Raw genomic sequence first — 20,006 nt, 5'->3', positions numbered from 1 at the left:
GAAGATGTGTGCTTGGAGACAGGGATGCTTTCACAACAAAAAGTCTTCTTGAACACAGTATTGAATGTCAACCAAACAAGAGAGAAAGAGATAATTGATGAACTCAAAAGGAAATTAGAGCTAGCAAGAAAATTACGTAAACATGGACTCCATGATAAGGCATCCAAATCTAGCACTAGCTTAGGTGTGGAGGAACAAAGAGATCATTTGATCAAGGCTAGATTATCCATGCAAGAACTTGGATTGCTAGGGTTTGGGGAGCTAGATCAGCAAGCACAGCCTGCCCTTGAGGAGTTGAGTGAGCCAATACATGAAAAGGGGGCAGACTTTGATCAATATCATGATGAGGAAGAGGAACGCATGAACTAAGTCCCCCCCCCCCCCCACTACAAACACAAACACAAACAAAAGAGCAAGGTAAGAAAACTATACCCCTTGAGACACTGGTGTAAATGAGGCACAAGCGGAGAGAACATATAAATCTAGCACAAAGAAAACTCCAAGCCAAGTTGCAATAAGTTCCTAATGTGGCCATTCCTCAAGGAGAGGAGTGTCGGCCTCTGAATTGGAACTAAAAACTTGCAGTATGGGAGTAGTGGGAGAATTGCAGAGTTGACCCTTCGAATTTTTCATTCACCTTCCCTCAAACAGTAGACATAGTGTTATCTCCAAGGGTAGTGAAGAAAGTGATAAAGCTCTTAGCAAGGCTAGGGAAGTGATGGTTGGAGGAGAGAATTAGACAGTCCATAAGGTGGCTATGGGAGCTTGCAAAATATTGGGAGGACAAGGTGATGGAGGTGCCCAAGAAAGTGGAGGGATATGAAGCACAACCAAAGTGGTGAAGAAATATTTGGGACTCTAACTTAGATGCTTGGATGACATTCTATAACATACTATCATACAAGAGGAATAATCCTACCTACATGCTCTATTGCAGAGAATTGGAGTTGATTTCAACCAGGAGATACATGCTGGATACAATTTTCCTAAGATCTAAAATGTAAATACCGCATCCTCTAGCGGAGTGCATGACCTTCATAGAGAGGGACTTCCACCCATCCATAGCACTCTTCCTCAAGGAATTATCTTCTTACTCAGATCTTGCCTTCATCACCACTTGTTATTATCTCCACCTCTTGGGAATCTTACTTAGACAAAAGCCTGCTAAAGAGGAAGAGTGGTTACCACCCCTCTTATTTAACATTAATGCAGGGATAGAGAGTTGCGCAATGACCTGCCTCATGATGAGAGCCACCCTCTTGCTAGTGTTTTATAGGATCTTATTACAAGATATGAGCGATAGTAGGTTTACTATGTGCAACCACCTATTTTTTTCCAGCACACCTCTCAATGTAAGAATCAAGATGAAGGGTTATATGCAAATTCGACCTTTCCTAAGAAAAATTCTCAAGCCTCCCTACAGGTTTGGCCCCTAACCTTTGACCAACCCTCAATATCGTCAGCTTATACCATCAAGTGTTGTGGGACTGACACTCAGCTTAGGAGGGGGTAATGTTAGCCCTTGAAAGACCAAGACAAAAAATCCAAAAAATCAAAAGTGCAAGACATTAACAAGGCAAGAAGAAGATGGAGGACAAAGGCACATTAAGGAAAATTTGAAGACACAAAGCGTATAAAAAATTTTAAATGTAAGTGGGAGGTGCACAAGAATAAGCACACCTTAATATTTTTGCAAAAAGAGCACCTGGTGCATTGTAATCTATTTTGTGAAAGAGCACGAGGCTCTCTCTCATACAAGTTTTAAAGAATAAGAGGCATAGTTTAAGGCCATGCTAATAGGAAATGAGGAGGAAAAAGAGTGGAGAAATGGACAAAGGTCATATAAAAAAGGGGATGGTCGTCCCAACGAGGAGGTGTGGCATGTATAAAAGTTAAAAAGTGAATGAATAAGCTCATTCTAGGTGTGTGGCCAAACTTGCTCTCTTCTTGTTTCTTGCTTCTTGCTTAATTCTTGTGGCCAAAAGACAAGAAAATAAAGGAGACCAAACTAGGATAAATCTAGTGGATCTTGGATCTTTGGCAGGAGGAACCACTATAGGAGAAGATGCAAGAGAAGCAATAATACCTAATGAAGATCTTAGCACATTTAAGCTCTTAGTCAAGAGATTACTAGATCCACGTCAATAGAAAAGTGTAGTGCTACACTAGCTATGACACTTCTAACCGGCTTAGGGGTAGCACCCATGAATAGAAGCCAAACAAAAATACTAATAGTCACAAAACAAGTGGACCAGTACAGGGCAAGAAATGATCCTTATTGCTTTGTTGAGTAGTTTGAACAAGTTTGTGATATAAACAATCTCATGGATGCAGATAAGAGAGTGCAAGCTTTTGGGTTGCATCTTGGGAAAAAAGTTCAGAATTAGTTTATGTAACATGTTCGCTAGAATCATCCAGGACACGTCTTAGCAGTCCATCAGAAAGGATTTCTAGAAAACTCCGCCCGACACTCCCACGGAATGTTACGGGTTTTGCAAACTAGGTCTTCCCGTGTCTGCCACGTAGCGGAAGTATCCTGGCCGTTCCCACTTAGGATCGACCTGAGCTTGGGTTTTCCTGTTTGGTCATTAGCTAGCAGCAACTAGCGTCAGACCCGAGCGAACTACTTTACGCAGAAACGCCAGGTCCGAAGCGGATTCACGCTGCACTTGGTTCAAAGAGAATGGGAAACGAGAGGGATGCAAGGCTCAACCTCTCTGCCATAAGGCATAGTCCCATTCCATTCCCCTAAAACAACGTAAATATGGGTAAGATGTAACTCTAGGTCATCGTTCTCGTTATTCGTTTTAATGATGATGATCATTCTGCTGTTCCTCGAGATTTTTGAGAAAAGTTCCCGACTAACCGGGACCACCCAGCCGTAGGATGGACCCATGGTCCATCCTCCGCACTTTCCTCGATTTGTTTTAGTTATGTAATTATCTAACACATTAATTTGACATATAACAAACAGCTTCTTTAATTAACCCTGTTAAGCACTGGTTCCTTCACGTAATCTTATCACGTGACATAGAAAAAAAACAATATCAAACAACTTATTTATTATCATTTCAGCATTTTATCTTTGGAATACAAGGAGTTCCGCCTGTAGGCTTGTCCATAATCCGCCCGAAGGCTTATCCAGTAATCCGTTAGGGATCACTATTCCAAGCTTCTGCCCGTAGACTAGTATGCGGGCCTCGAGATCCAATCCCAAGTCGCGTTAGCCTCTTGTGCAGGACCCGGAAGGTGAGGGATTTACGGCCAGAGCCCCCTTGGCACCCAAGCGTCCTCCTGCTCCAGGTAGAGCTCAACGGAAAGACCTCTCGCGGCGGGTTCGGTCCACGTTCCCGGCGCGGTCAACAACCCCCTTGGTTAGGGTCAGGCAGGCAGTCGGGGGTAACTGAAGCTGCCTCTCCCTTCAGGCCTTCAACCTGAAGCATTTATATATCTTTTCATCCTTTAGTTCCTTGAGCAAACAATGCAAACAGTGCTTTCTAAACTGTTACAAGCACAATCAATTCCAGTGGTCGTTTATTCGGCAAACTGTTAAGGAGTGAATCCTTCTCTCCGAATGCATCCAGCATTCGATCCGGAATCAATTGCAACTTGGCAAGATTCCTATTGTCCTTGGGTTAGGGCCATACCCTGTTAACCCAACTTAACCAATACCCTAGGTTTTATTAATAGTAAATCCTGGCAGCCATGTCGCTTTAATTTATTGATTAATCATTTGCGTCCAAGCAAATACCTAACTTTCCTTAACTTGGCAAATTTTCCCAATGAGGGTGATGTAACAGGATGACTACTCATCCCCTTGCAAGTTAAACTTGCGCAAGAACCTGCCAACTTCATTCCAAGGAATGGCAAAACTTTCTTGTGATCAAAGCACAAGGCTATGCGACGTTGCAACTTGTTGCACAAGTGTCGCCTCCATTCCAAGAGATCATTTCACCCATTGAATGGTGTTTTTTGGTCAAAAAATTATGATTAGACTCGAAGTAGGGTTTAGGGTGTCTTCTTACTCAACGCAATCCTAATCGCACTAGACCGACAACGTTCGGTCCTAGGGATTCCAACTCAATCCAAGTTCTGGCATTAGGTCGAATGATCCTTAGGGTAGAAACCCTAGATCATTATTTTCGTGTGCGTCCCATTGGCTCAACTTTCCGGGAAGGTGGGTAGGACCTTTGGGTTTGAGGACTTCGACTTGGCGTCCAAGTACGATACTTGGCTACATCTCTAACGTGCCAAGCCCTAGCTAGTACTTGAGGTTTTTATTGAATCGGCTAGTTATGCCTATACGAAACCCTAGCAATCATGATACCACAAATGACTTGGGTAAATTGACCTACTTGTCTTATGACAAGGACAATTCTTTCCTAGAGATGATATACTTGATCTAAAGTAGAAAAATAGTTGCAAAATGTTACAATACATGTAAACATGTAATTCATTACTTCCACGCACCATAAGATCCGCAATAGCCCTATCCCTTTTTTGTTAAAGTCAAAAGGCAAGATAATTTGAAGGATAACTTACATAGGGTTTACTAGGATTTACATCAAGGAATAACACCTACAACCTTGTGTCTAAGTATTTGCATTTCATGCTTTTATAAGCCATGCAATCATTCCTAAATGCTACATGATGAAATGAAATTTGCGAAAGTAAAAGAGCGACCCTTAGATACAACAACATCGTGAATGAAGTTCATGCAATACTAAGGCAAGTGTCGATTTAATCTAATTGCAAGCATCTTTTCCCATGCAACTTATATAAGATCGGGGTTCTTTTTCATGCCATGCAAAAGAATTTAACAATTTCCTCATGTGAATCCTAACGAAGGGAGTTATTACAAAAATACTCCTTTCCTTCATGACGAATGCACTTAACAATTTCCTCATTAAACCTAGGCAATATGTGGCTTTCCTTTGAAAATGCACGACAAGGCAATTTACTGTTAAGGTCGTAAGATGGATGGACGATTAGCGTTTATATTGAAAATACCAATTTTTCCCAATTTCATTTAACTTAGGTTAGGTGAATTTGAACATGCACGGTTGCTTCTTAATCCATGGAGTTGTCATGCTTAATGCATTACTTTAGTATGAAATCACAATAGTAAAAACCTGAGTCTGTGGGCTCGGGGAGATGTCCACGTGAATGCTAGGAGAAGAACCTCCCGCATGCGTGCCTTGTGACTTTTTGGGAGCCATCGATAGCATGCTTACGGACTTCCGGTTTGCCTTTACCCTTACGCGATCGATGAGTCTTCTCCAACCGTTGCGAGCCGCTTCAAGATCTTTCCCCCTTTTCCCTCGTACGCCGGAGATTCCTTCCAAAGCGCGGATCCTTGAGAGTACCGGCTTGCGGGTTTCAAGGCTTATGGAAGGCCCGGTTTTAAAACCGAAAAGCCCGCGTAGGACCAAGGCTTATGGAAAGCCCGGTTTTAAAACTGAAAAGCCCGCGTAGGACCAAGGCTTATGGCCTTATCCTTAGAAGCTTCTTAAAGAAGCTTCTAAGAAGCTTCTGGAGATCAGCACGACATCGTGGGAGGCCCAATGAAAGGCGTCGAGGACTTGATGGCGATGGCGATGGCGAGGATGGGCGGCGGCCTGGTGGTCTCCAGCAAGGCGGCGACGACCTTCTTCTCTCCCAGCACTCCACCCTCCAACGCGGCGATGGCAGCAGCCGTCTATCCTTTCCTCCCCCCCTTCAACACCTTAGCGGGTGTTTATATAGGCATGGGGGGGGGAGAGAAGGGCTCCACCACGTGGCCCCCTGCATGGGTTCCCCGCTCCCCATGCAGCCCACGACTCCACCACGTCCCATCCCCCCACAGTCCCTCTCCTCCAGCCGTGCATCGGCTGGGGAAAAGGGATAAAAAGAAAAAAAAATTGCCTTGATAATATTCAATTTGCCCCTCCCAAGAGGGTGTTTACGTGTGATTTGCGGGTTTGAACTCTCGGGTTTGCCTTGCCAATGCGGAGGTCCCGATTTGACGCGTGCAGGTCACTGGTTACACTGCCGGCAATTTCAATATGAGAGATAACCTTTGCACAAGGTTTACGCCGTGTGCGAGAAGTCAATATTCACGGGTGGGAATATTACATTCTCTCCCCCTTAGAAGAATCGAGATGTCCTCATCTCGAGATAAACTGGGGATATTGAAGATTGAGAGAACTTTCATCCATCCAGGTAGCATCCTCTTCGGGATAATCTTTCCACTGGACGAGGCATTCTTTCAAGGTTCTAGATCTTAACTGTCTCTCCCTAACATCTAAAATCTTTTCCGGTCTTAGTTCAAGGACTCCTTGACTAGGCATTACAATTTGTTGGTCATCAAGTACATGATTAGGGTTGGGTACATATTTTTTTAAGAGACTAATATGGAATACATTGTGAACTTTTAGGATATCCGGAAGTTGCAATTTATAAGCATTGGGTCCCAGGCATTTGAGGATTTTATACGGTGTCGTGATGCTGCGCATCTGAGCCGTGAACACCTCCATTTTTGTTGTGCATTTGTGTTAATTTCTGCGTGTGATTCATTGTTTGTGTGGCGCATTTTAATAAACTACATTCAATGTATGTATATATTCCCTTAAATGTATTGCATACACGATGCTTGTAATAGGAAGGAAAACTTATCCTACCCTTTGTAGACCGTCCTGTTTGTGGGAGCATCCGAGACTTGGGGCAAGCTTACAATGAGTCCTTCACTGAACCAGATGGTAATCAGGACTCTAGTGAAAAGGTCCCTGATTTTGTTGAGACTATGATATACTGTCCAAACGAGGCCGTTCGTATGGATGGTCGCTATGCATGAAAGGAGGAATTCACAAATGGGAAGATAGGGAGCTAAAGATAGTGGATAAATATTCGTATGGCAAAAAGAGGGGGAAAAGTAGGATTTGAATGGCTAAAAGGGGGGGGAAAAGTTCAGAAAATTCAGGACCTCCCCGTGCTCGAAATGGAAGAGCTATTTTTGAAATGGTGGTTGAGGGCATTCGGGATAACTCGGCGGAGGATAAGAGAAAGGGAACAAGGAAGGGGACCATGGATTAGATTCTATCGGAAGGCATGGCGTGAACGGACATGGGAGCTGCACCTCGCTCGCGTGAACGGACATGGGAGCTGCACCTCGCTGAAGGAGGGACATTTCTGACGGGATGGGGGTTTTAGATGTCATAAGCCAGTGATGCTGCTGTGACTATATGTGAAGCATTGCGGCTAAGTGTGGAGGAGATATGCAACTATGGAAGAGAACGAAAAAAAAAGAGAGGAGAGGATGATAACTAAGGAGGACCAGCATGGCTTCCGCCAGGAGGGAAGAGGACAGGCCTGCCCACGAAGCTGGGATTTTCATGCAGGAAGGAGCTCGACTCAGTGAAAACTGCAAGATCGACAATAGTTAAAGGATTGTCAGGGCAGTTGCTATTTGACCGAGGATTATGATATTGATCAGAGGGTGACGAGGATTTAAAGGCAGCTGGTAGGCAACAGAGATTCACAATCATAACACTCACACGATATTGACGGTCTATCGCAGTCAGAGGAATGGAGGTAACTCCATCTCTGAGGGAAAGGGGGCGACAGATATGATGATTGCTAGAGAAAGAAAATGTCTGATCATCAGGCAGATAGAAGAGCTTACAGAGTTCAGACCACAATGAAGAAGCAATTCGATGACGATAAGCACGACACAGCTTCCAATATGCAGAATTGCAATTAGGAAGTTCATCATGCAGGAAATGTAATGCTTTGGCATGTGAGTGAAGACGATGTGAAGAAGACTGGTTCGTGCGAAAAACCCCTTAAAGTCGATGCAAAGACTATGAAACGACGAGATCAACGAAGAGGCTAGAGATGAGGTTTGCTAATGGCTATGGTTTGTTGAAGGGTTTGGAATCGATCTGAGAGAGAGAGAGAGAGAGAGAGAGAGAGAGATCATCAGAAGACTGAGGCGATAAGGCTTTTGAGGTTTTACGCCTGGTCCCAGGCGCTGGTTGACCCTAATACAAATCAGTAAGTTCTGGGCGTCCTGCGCCCGTGAGCATACCAAATGGCGCCTTATACAACAGCCTATACACCCTTATCGGCTTCATAGCAGCATCTCCATCAAGCATTTGGGCTCCTTCAAGTCGAAATAACAGGGGTTGACCATGGAAGCAGAGTCACTCAGAGCAGTTTAGTTTCCCTTCAAAGTTTCTTGATTGGAGGTTACTGTGCTGTTGATAGTCGATTGATTCTGAATTTCTTTCAAATTGAGAAAAAGCTAGGCAATGGAGGAATCAGGCCCAGAGTGCAAGGCTAACACAGATGCATCTCCCATAATTCAATCATTGTATGATGATGAAAGTATGGAGCCCACAGAAGAAGCTTTATTACTTGTTGATAGTGATTCAATGCTAAAAGACAAAAGCAAGAAGAAGAAGAAGAAATGCAAAGGCGGTCTTTGGTGATGATACATCTACTATTGGAAAAGACATGTGTATTTCTAGGCTATGCCTTTATATGTTTCCTTGCCTACAGCTTCAGAATACATGATTGAACAAGGCTGGACTAAGTGTTATCCAAATATCAGCCATGTTGGATTGCTTCTCTACATAGCATGGTCGATAGTTTACCTTGTGGTAGTAGAGTTTGGCATTTATTGGATGCAAAGAAGTTTACATGATTGCAGACCCCTCTACAAATGACTACATGCAACACACCATATTTACAACAAAGAGAACACTCTATCGCAGTTTACAGGGTTGGCATTTCACCCAGTGGATGGGATTCTATAGGTCTGTCCACGTGTGATAGCAATTCTGTTTATACCGACCCACTTTATAACTCATGTTGCTCTCAAATTTCTGGAGACTGTCTGGACCACCAATATTCATGACTGTAACCATGGAAACATTTGGCCAATCATGGGTGCAGGCTATCATACCATCCTCCATACAACATACAAGCATAATTATGGGAACTTCCTGAAGCAGTAAAAATCTCGTATGCATTTATGGCAGCCATGCTTATGTGGATGGTTCTTTGGTCAATTTTTTTTGCTCCTGATATGAGACAAACAGTGGCTATGGGTATCTTCAAGAGGTTATGCTAGAAATCAGGGAATGACTATTCTTATGCATAAACAATCCCAATTGAGAACCTTTGATGCTCAAAAACAGGAGTTAGATTGCTGAAAATTTCTGGACTGATGTGCCTGCTGCTGTTGTGATCTGAATTTGATAGAAAATCTCTAAAAGCATCTGAAATCAGATGTGTGGAACAACAGAAGGTTCACTGCTCTAAAGGACATGCTTGATTGGATTATAAGTTAATGCTCATTATTTCGATCAAAGTAAATGACATCATACATCTGAATGTAATCAGTTTATTCTGAACATGAACTTCTTGTAACTCCTTTGCAAACAATATAATGATCTTAGCATCAAATATTGTGTTATTGGGATCTTCTTGTTAGTCTTTATTTCTTGCTGTACCTTGAACCCCGTGTTCTGCAGCTATTGCACGAATTCTTCGACATTTCTGGTGAACCCGACGTGAAAGTGCTGCGTCATCAGCAAGATGGGAGACTCGCAAGAAGAGATGACAGATGATAATGTCATGAAGAACCTGTTTCAGTCATTTACCATGTATATGCAGCAGCAAGTTCATGCAAAACGTGACAGTGATGCTATGGATGCTTTGAAAGCTGTCCAACAGGAGATGAAGCAGTTTAATGGCCAGCAAGTGTCAACTTACCTGCATTTGTATGAAGAAAAGATGAAGTTTTTTGGAGTTTCTCAAGATGTTTGGAGCCGCTACTTCTTGCGGATTGTGGTGCGCGCTCTTGAAGGTCGGATTGCAGAAATTCAAGAGGCACATGCAGGTTGGGCTGAATTTAAAAAGGCATTAAAAGATGAATATTTCCTGGAGGATACAGGTCTTATGAATCGCAGGAATTTTTTAGCATGGGTTTCTATGCCTAATAAGGGACTTACTGTTACCGCTCTTCTGCGAGAGTTTGAAAGCCGTTATGATCAGTTGGATGGGACTGAACAACAAGCTTTGGAGATGCAGAAAGTGGAATTATTTTTGCAAGCTGCAGATGCTGATTTACAGGAGAAGTTGGATGATCTTTTGGAAGATCAAGCTACTGATTCAGGTTTAAAGACTGAGTGGAGACATGTCATTGATGCTGTGAATGCTCTTGTCAAGAAGCAGCGCAGGAGAGTCAGATTGCATCGAAACACAGGATCAATTCCTGAAAAATCCTTGGAGACTTCTTCTTCTTCCCCTGCTGCTTCTTTGCCTAAGCCTACTCTTCCTGTTATGAATCCACCAGTTCCTGCTGCTCCAGTGCCCTTATCTGTAGATGATGTTATTAAAGGCTTGGCGGATTTGACGATTGAAGCAGTCAAAGCTGAAGTTGGTAAGTTAAAGGAGCAACTTATGTCTGTACCTGCTGTAGCACCTGCTCCAGTGACTGCTTTTCCAGCTGGTCAAAGAAAAGGGCGACGATGTATTTGGTGTGATAGTACAGAGCACCAACACTGCAGAGATTGTGATGCTTTTCAGGATGCACATAAGAAGAATATAGTGTTCTGGGGACAAGATGGGAAGATATGGCTGACAGAGACTGGCGCTCCTCTTGACACGAACTTTGGTAAGGGAGGTATGAAGAAGCTTATTGATGATATGGCTGCGCGATCAGCTTATGTGAGTGTTAGAGGAGATGCTTCAGCTTTTGGAGTCCAGCTTGAGCAGAAATCTGATGGAGACTCTGCTTTGTGGTCTTCTGCCTTGGAGATAGCGAGAAGAGGGAAAGTTCAAACTTCTACTATGACTTGTGTGGGCTCTAGTATCCGAGGAGAAACAGGATGGGATTCTCCTGTTGACAGGTACATTGGTCATAAGGAGAAAGAGTTGAAGAATGCAGGTATTTTGCAAGCAGAAGAGCATGTGGATGGATTGTATGAAGGGATGACTTATGCAGAGACATTGTTTGAGATGAGAGCAATGCTGAAAACTGATGTATGCAAGGGTACAAAGATTATACCTGTGCAAACCTTGGATATGTTTCAGGAAATTTCTGGTTTTATGCTGCAAACAGAGTTAGAGGTTGAGAAAACTCAGCAAACTGAATTTATGGCTGATCTTGATCAGCTAATAGAACTGCAGAGGGCTGAATCCATTCAGCCAACAGAGTTGAATGCAGAAAAATTTCTGCATACAGAGTTTCAGGATGCATCTATGCAGTCCATAGAGCCGAGGGCTGAATTCATTTAGCCAACAGAGTTGAATGCAGAAAAAATTCTGCATACAGAGTTTCAGGCTGCACCCATGCAGTCCATAGAGCTAAAGGCTGAAATTTTTCAGCCAACAGAGTTGAAAGATCCTGAAAATTTGCAGAAATTGCAGCAAAGGAAAGAGTGCTTGAATGATGCCAAGGTTGACACAAAATATAAAACAGTTGATAAGAAGGTTAAGCCGGTTGCAGGCCCGCTTCCTTCTGATAGTGATGAGCAGATTGAAAAAGCTATGAAGCAGCCTATGTTGAGGGATCCTGCAAATATTGGACATAAGTTTTCAGGGCTGAAATCTGTTTTTGCTGTTAATGAAGTCATCATAGTTGGGCATATGGTTGGATACTATGGCAGAAAGCCTTCTCCTGCAAAGGTGGATGCCATAAACGGGATTGCAGAGTATTGCTCAACTACTTCAGAGGTGCGGAGATTTGTGGGAGCTTGTGTATTTTACATGATTTGGATTCCTCATTTTGCTCATATTGCAGATGTTCTCTATCAGCTATTTCGAAAGTGGCAGAAATTTCATAGGGATGATGAAGCTGATGCAGAAACAGGTCTACTAGAATCAGAAGATGAACTTGACCTGTTTGTGGACTTGAATGATCCTGGATAGTTGGCACATCCGGAGGATGCGCAGGTTTAGAGGGGGTGGATGTCGTGATGCTGCGCATCTGAGCCGTGAACACCTCCATTTTTGTTGTGCATTTGTGTTAATTTCTGCGTGTGATTCATTGTTTGTGTGGCGCATTTTAATAAACTACATTCAATGTATGTATATATTCCCTTAAATGTATTGCATACACGATGCTTGTAATAGGAAGGAAAACTTATCCTACCCTTTGTAGACCGTCCTGTTTGTGGGAGCATCCGAGACTTGGGGCAAGCTTACAATGAGTCCTTCACTGAACCAGATGGTAATCATGACTCTAGTGAAAAGGTCCCTGATTTTGTTGAGACTATGATATACTGTCCAATCGAGGCCGTTCGTATGGATGGTCGCTATGCATTAAAGGAGGAATTCACAAATGGGAAGATAGGGAGCTAAAGATAGTGGATAAATATTCGTATGGCAAAAAGAGGGGGAAAAGGAGGATTTGAATGGCTAAAAGGGGGGGAAAAAGTTCAGAAAATTCAGGACCTCCCCGTGCTCGAAATGGAAGAGCTATTTTTGAAATGGTGGTTGAGGGCATTCGGGATAACTCGGCGGAGGATAAGAGAAAGGGAACAAGGAAGGGGACCATGGATTAGATTCTATCGGAAGGCATGGCGTGAACGGACATGGGAGCTGCACCTCGCTCGCGTGAACGGACATGGGAGCTGCACCTCGCTGAAGGAGGGACATTTCTGACGGGATGGGGGTTTTAGATGTCATAAGCCAGTGATGCTGCTGTGACTATATGTGAAGCATTGCGGCTAAGTGTGGAGGAGATATGCAACTATGGAAGAGAACGAAAAAAAAAGAGAGGAGAGGATGATAACTAAGGAGGACCAGCATGGCTTCCGCCAGGAGGGAAGAGGACAGGCCTGCCCACGAAGCTGGGATTTTCATGCAGGAAGGAGCTCGACTCAGTGAAAACTGCAAGATCGACAATAGTTAAAGGATTGTCAGGGCAGTTGCTATCTGACCGAGGATTATGATATTGATCAGAGGGTGACGAGGATTTAAAGGCAGCTGGTAGGCAACAGAGATTCACAATCATAACACTCACACGATATTGACGGTCTATCGCAGTCAGAGGAATGGAGGTAACTCCATCTCTGAGGGAAAGGAGGCGACAGATATGATGATTGCTAGAGAAAGAAAATGTCTGATCATCAGGCAGATACAAGAGCTTACAGAGTTCAGACCACAATGAAGAAGCAATTCGATGACGATAAGCACGACACAGCTTCCAATATGCAGAATTGCAATTAGGAAGTTCATCATGCAGGAAATGTAATGCTTTGGCATGTGAGTGAAGACGATGTGAAGAAGACTGGTTCGTGCGAAAAACCCCTTAAAGCCGATGCAAAGACTATGAAACGACGAGATCAACGAAGAGGCTAGAGATGAGGTTTGCTAATGGCTATGGTTTGTTGAAGGGTTTGGAATCGATCTGAGAGAGAGAGAGAGAGAGAGAGAGAGATCATCAGAAGACTGAGGCGATAAGGCTTCTGAGGTTTTACGCCTGGTCCCAGGCGCTGGTTGACCCTAATACAAATCAGTAAGTTCTGGGCGTCCTGCGCCCGTGAGCATACCAAATGGCGCCTTATACAACAGCCTATACACCCTTATCGGCTTCATAGCAGCATCTCCATCAAGCATTTGGGCTCCTTCAAGTCGAAATAACAGGGGTTGACCATGGAAGCAGAGTCACTCAGAGCAGTTTAGTTTCCCTTCAAAGTTTATTGATTGGAGGTTACTGTGCTGTTGATAGTCGATTGATTCTGAATTTCTTTCAAATTGAGAAAAAGCTAGGCAATGGAGGAATCAGGCCCAGAGTGCAAGGCTAACACAGATGCATCTCCCATAATTCAATCATTGTATGATGATGAAAGTATGGAGCCCACAGAAGAAGCTTTATTACTTGTTGATAGTGATTCAATGCTAAAAGACAAAAGCAAGAAGAAGAAGAAGAAATGCAAAGGCGGTCTTTGGTGATGATACATCTACTATTGGAAAAGACATGTGTATTTCTAGGCTATGCCTTTATATGTTTCCTTGCCTACAGCTTCAGAATACATGATTGAACAAGGCTGGACTAAGTGTTATCCAAATATCAGCCATGTTGGATTGCTTCTCTACATAGCATGGTCGATAGTTTACCTTGTGGTAGTAGAGTTTGGCATTTATTGGATGCAAAGAAGTTTACATGATTGCAGACCCCTCTACAAATGACTACATGCAACACACCATATTTACAACAAAGAGAACACTCTATCGCAGTTTACAGGGTTGGCATTTCACCCAGTGGATGGGATTCTATAGGTCTGTCCACGTGTGATAGCAATTCTGTTTATACCGACCCACTTTATAACTCATGTTGCTCTCAAATTTCTGGAGACTGTCTGGACCACCAATATTCATGACTGTAACCATGGAAACATTTGGCCAATCATGGGTGCAGGCTATCATACCATCCTCCATACAACATACAAGCATAATTATGGGAACTTCCTGAAGCAGTAAAAATCTCGTATGCATTTATGGCAGCCATGCTTATGTGGATGGTTCTTTGGTCAATTTTTTTTGCTCCTGATATGAGACAAACAGTGGCTATGGGTATCTTCAAGAGGTTATGCTAGAAATCAGGGAATGACTATTCTTATGCATAAACAATCCCAATTGAGAACCTTTGATGCTCAAAAACAGGAGTTAGATTGCTGAAAATTTCTGGACTGATGTGCCTGCTGCTGTTGTGATCTGAATTTGATAGAAAATCTCTAAAAGCATCTGAAATCAGATGTGTGGAACAACAGAATGTTCACTGCTCTAAAGGACATGCTTGATTGGATTATAAGTTAATGCTCATTATTTCGATCAAAGTAAATGACATCATACATCTGAATGTAATCAGTTTATTCTGAACATGAACTTCTTGTAACTCCTTTGCAAACAATATAATGATCTTAGCATCAAATATTGTGTTATTGGGATCTTCTTGCTAGTCTTTATTTCTTGCTGTACCTTGAACCCCGTGTTCTGCAGCTATTGCACGAATTCTTCGACAACGGCCCACAATACCTTGGACTTAGCTTCTTGCATTCTCCTAGAGATAGAGAACTCCTTTTAGGGCGTACACGAATGAAGACCATGTCTCCTTCTCCGAAGACCCTCTCTTGGCGTTTCAAATCCGCATATGCCTTTTGTCTATCTTTGGCTGCTTGTATGTCTTGTCTTATTGACCTTATTTGGTCATCCATGTCTTCCAACATTTGTCTTGAAGCTTCAACTCTTAGGGTTGGATCAGAAAAGTTTAGGGGACTTCGACAATCATGACCATACAATGCCTGGAAAGGGGTCATTTGAATGCTCTGCTGGTAAGAAGCATTGTAGGCAAATTCTACTAACGGCAAGTACTGAATCCACCTCTTCGGCTCTCGACAGCAGTATGCCCTAAGCATATCCTCAATGATTTGATTTACTCGCTCTGTTTGTCCATCCGTTTGGGGATGGTAGGCAATGCTAAAACAGAGTTGAGTTCCAATAGCTTCAAAGATGGCTCTCCAGAAGTGTGAAGTGAAGAGAGAGTCTCGATCGCTAATGATCCTTCTAGGTAACCCATGTAGCTTGAATATCTCCTTGATAAACACTCTTGCAATGTCGGAGGCTTTATAATTTGTCTTTACTGGAATCAGGTGTGCAACCTTAGTAAGCATGTCAACTACAACCATAATGGAGTTGTATCCTCCTTGGACTTGGGGTAAGCCCACCACAAAATCCATACTGATGAATTTCCATTTCATTTGGGGAATGTCAAGTGGTTGCAATTTTCCTGGCATCATGACATGTTCAGCCTTGATACGTTGGCAAGACAAACATTCAGTGACATATTTGAGAACGTCACCTTTGAGCCTCTCCCAATGGTAGCTCTTCCTAACTGCATTAAGAGTTTTTGCATAGCCAGGATGTCCTGCGAAAGGGGAATCATGAGCTTCCCATAATATCTTCTGCTTAAGTGACTGGCTTGTTGGTATACACAGCCTTGTTCTGTAGTAGATAAGTCCATTATCAATGGAAAATTCCTGATACTTAGCTTGTGACTTCAGATTCTGCTCCTTGGTAGATATTTCTTTTATCATGGTTTGGTAGGCCAAATCATGGCATGCTTCCTCTCTAGCTAGTTCGAGTATAGGGTTGCTTGGCATAGATACCTTTGTAGCCAGAGATCTGGCCGTTGATGGATTTTGCAAGATTAGTGAATTTAGGAATGCCTTGCGACTGAGTGCATCGGCAACTACATTCTCTTTCCCTGGTCAATACTTGATTTCAAAATCATACTCCTCCAATACTTCAATCCATCGACGTTGCCTCATGTTGAGCTCGTTCTGGGTAAAAATCCATTTGAGACTCTTATGATCGGTTACTAGAGTAAACTTGTTACCCAACAGGTAGTGTCTCCAAAGCTTTAGAGCATGGATGACAGCTAATAACTCCAGATCATGCGTGGCATAATTCTTTTCATGACTCTTCAATTTCCTTGAAGAATATGCTACTGGATGACCTTCCTGCATAAGTACACACCCCAAGGCAAGAATGCTGGCATCAGTTACTACCTCGAACTCCTTATTGAGGTCAGAAAGTTTTAGAATAGGTGCTGATACCAAACATTGCTTCAATTGGTCGAAGCTATTTTGTTCGGGAGTTGACCATGTAATAGAAGTCTGCTTCTTTAGTAAGTCGGTAAGAGGTGCTGCAATCAAAGCATAGTTTTTGATAAAGACCCTATACCATCCTGTCAAGCCAAGAAAACTACGTATTTCTTTGACGGATACTGGTATTGGCCATTCAAGCACATCTCTGACTTTGACTGGGTCTACTGATATTCCTTCTGATGATACTATGAATCCTAGATATTCAATCTGACGTTTGAAGAATGCACACTTCTTCATTTTTGCATACAGCTTATGAGACCTCATTGTCTCAAGGACAATCCGAAGTTGAGGTTCATGATCTTCTTCCTGTTTAGAATAAACTAAAGTGTCATCGAAGAAGACAAGCACGAAATCGTCAAAATATGGTCTAAAAATATCCTGCATTAATCTATTGAAGGTGGCAGGTGCATTTGTAAGCCCCAATGACATAACCAAGAACTCAAAGTGCCCATATCTTGTATTGAAGGCCGTTTTTGGAATATCTTCATCCTTGATCCTTATTTGATAGTAACCTGACCTGAGATCAATTTTGGAGAAGATCTTTGCACCTTGAAGGCGATCAAGAAGCTCATCTATTCTAGGAATAGGATACTTATTCTTGACTGTTGATTGATTCAACCCACGGTAATCAATACATAGTCGAAGTGTCCCATCTTTCTTTTTCTGGAATAGTACTGGAGCTCCCCATGGTGAGTTGCTAGGCCGGATGTAACCCTGATCTAACAGTTGCTTGAGTTGTTCCTTCAACTCAATAGCTTCTGGTATGGACATTCTATAAGGTCTCTTTGCAATTGGCGCAGCTCCAGGCATTAGCCTTATTTCATGATCAACTTCTCTTGGAGGTGGAAGTTCAGTCAATTCCTCAGGGAATACATCAGCGTACTCCTTTAGCCAAGAGGATCCCTCATGAGACTCTTGCTTTTGATCTAACTTGTTGAGTTTGATCAGGTAAACAGGTAATCCTTTTCTAACCCCTTTTATGATCCGCGATACTTTGGCTAACTGGATTCTTGGCACTCCTGCCTCACCTTGAGTTGTAACAAACTTTCTTTCAGAGTTTCGAAAGGAAACTTGACCATTTCCACAGTGGATGTGGGCGTCATTAGGCTTAAGCCAATCCATCCCGAGCAGACACTCATGGATACCTAAATTCATGACTCTGAATTTGACTAAGGTTTTCTTTCCTCCCAGAAAGAACTCTTCCTTAGCAGTTTGCCTGGTACAAGTTACCTCACGACCGTTTGCCAATTCCACAAGTAGGGTAGGTGCTTTTACTGTGGCTATTCCTAATCTTTTAGCACACGCTGGTGAGATAAAGGAATGTGTACTGCCACAATCAATCAAGGTTTTGAAGCCTTTACCTTGATAGTCCGACGGTGTTTGAATCACCGAGAACTGGCGATTCGGCCCCTTCTTGTGTAAAGCAGCATGGACTGTCGCTCTTTCGAATTCCGCTTCCATAGTCGGATCTTCCTCTTCTTCTGCTTCACATCTTTGCCTATTGGTAATGCAGGAAGTTCTTCCTCTTCCACGGGTGGCGGCTCCTTGACCGCGGCCTGCACCTTGATGGTGTCCCTCGCTGAGCTTGGGACATTGCCTTTTGAAGTGACCGAGTTCGTTGCAGTGGAAACATCAGAGGTTTCGGCCATTACTGTGAGTAGGAACAAAGTTGTTGACGTTATTTGTCCTTGCTTTCTTCCTTTGTCCCTGATTGAGACCTTGAACTCTCTTCACTTGGGGTCTGAATGCTCCTCTGTTCGGGTCGCTATAAGACCAATTCTTAATACCCCTTGGTCTAGCTTGCACTTCCTGAATTATAGGTGCCGCTCGAATGAGTGCATCCTGAAGATCTGATGGTCGCATAGAATCGAGACGAGTATTTACAGGTGGATTTAAGCCCGCGCAAAATTTGGACACCTGCTGCGTCGTGTCCATTTGTGGTGCATACTTTAAGAGTGAGACAAATTTAGAGTAGTATGCGTCAAGGATGAGTCCTAACTGTTTTAGCTCATAGAACTCATTCATTTTCTGTGTACGATATGCAGGTGGCAAATATCTCCCCTGCATGGCTTGCTTTAACTTCTCCCAGGTAACGGACCCCTCTGAAGTCCCTTGATCCCTGCACCATTGTTTCCACCATAGTCTAGCTTCACAGGTGAGTTTTAATTTGGCGAGCATGGCCTGATTGGTAGGTGCAGTACCAGCTGCTTCGAAGTAATCCTCCATAGATTCAATCCAAATTTCAGCATCAGACTGGACGAATCTGCCTCTCCCATCAAACTCGGGTGGCTTTATCTGTTTGAGGAGGAACTTCTTCTCTTGGATCACAGCAGTACTTGATGTAGGGGGCGAATTTGGAACCTGTACTTGGGGTTGTGCCTGGGTAAAAGTTTTCTTAACGTTATTGTATGATAATTGACATTAGCTTATCTTTAGTTCAGCTATCTCGTAAATCATGAAGCTGCTTAACTTTTTGTAACAACCCTGATGCACAATCGGATATTGATAAAATAAGTCCTTATTTATATTTACATGGGCGTAGCCTTATACAACATCTCGTGTGATGATAATCCAATCATTACATTTAGTTTGGGGAGAATAACGTTGTATTGCATTTGTCTACAGGAACTGTATAATAGTAGGGTTTTGGGTCATGGATCTTTAGGAATCGATAATTCATTGGAAGTTCAGGATATCCTTTCCGCTGGAATGCATACTTCCCATGGCGGCCCAATACCTTAATCCTGTCGGCTGGGATTACACGGGTTACTTCCTCATATACATATGAGTTCAATTCAACCCTCCGACCTTAAATATGCAAAGTCGAATTTACGTGAGCTTCCACAAAAATGAACAGCTTCACGACTTTCAAGTCTTCCAACCACTTGATCCTCTTTAGGTTGGTTTGTAGATAAGCGAACCGGTGGGCAGCTATGTAGTAGATTCCTGAAGACCCAGTCCATCTTCGTTCTATATATAAAGGTGATGGATTATAAATCTGCTCCAGGATGTTCATCATTTCAATTCTCTGCTTATAATGCGGAGAATGCATTGCAGTCATAAACATGATCCGGAACACCAAAAACTTGTTCCACGCTTCATAGTTCTGCAAGACAGTATTGAAGATGAGGAAATGTTTGGACAGCAACAATTTCTTTACTTCATTTTATTGAGATCTCACGAAAACAATTCCGTTGTTGGTCGGCTCTGATACCAACTGTAACGTGTCCGCTAGAATCATCCAGGACACGTCTTAGCAGTCCATCGGAAAGGATGTCTAGAAAACTCCGCCCGGCACTCCCACGGAATGTTACGGGTTTTGCAAACTAGGTCTTCCCGTGTTTGCCA

The 20,006-nt window shown here is 43.0% G+C and overlaps 2 pseudogenes; both read left to right on the top strand.

The window, feature by feature from the left end:
• The first annotated feature begins 7,823 nt into the window (after positions 1 to 7,823).
• LOC148026599 (delta(7)-sterol-C5(6)-desaturase 1-like) lies at positions 7,824 to 8,996 on the top strand (annotated as a pseudogene).
• A 4,249-nt stretch (positions 8,997 to 13,245) lies between these two features.
• LOC148026598 (delta(7)-sterol-C5(6)-desaturase 1-like) lies at positions 13,246 to 14,472 on the top strand (annotated as a pseudogene).
• The last annotated feature ends 5,534 nt before the right edge of the window (positions 14,473 to 20,006 follow it).

This window comes from Lygodium microphyllum, chromosome 13, assembly GCF_053477565.2.
Source record: "Lygodium microphyllum isolate KBCC chromosome 13, Lygodium_microphyllum_v1.1.10, whole genome shotgun sequence".
NCBI classification, from domain to species: domain Eukaryota; kingdom Viridiplantae; phylum Streptophyta; class Polypodiopsida; order Schizaeales; family Lygodiaceae; genus Lygodium; species Lygodium microphyllum.
Note: the sequence above shows the minus strand (reverse complement) of the source record. Positions and strands in the feature narration are given on the sequence as shown.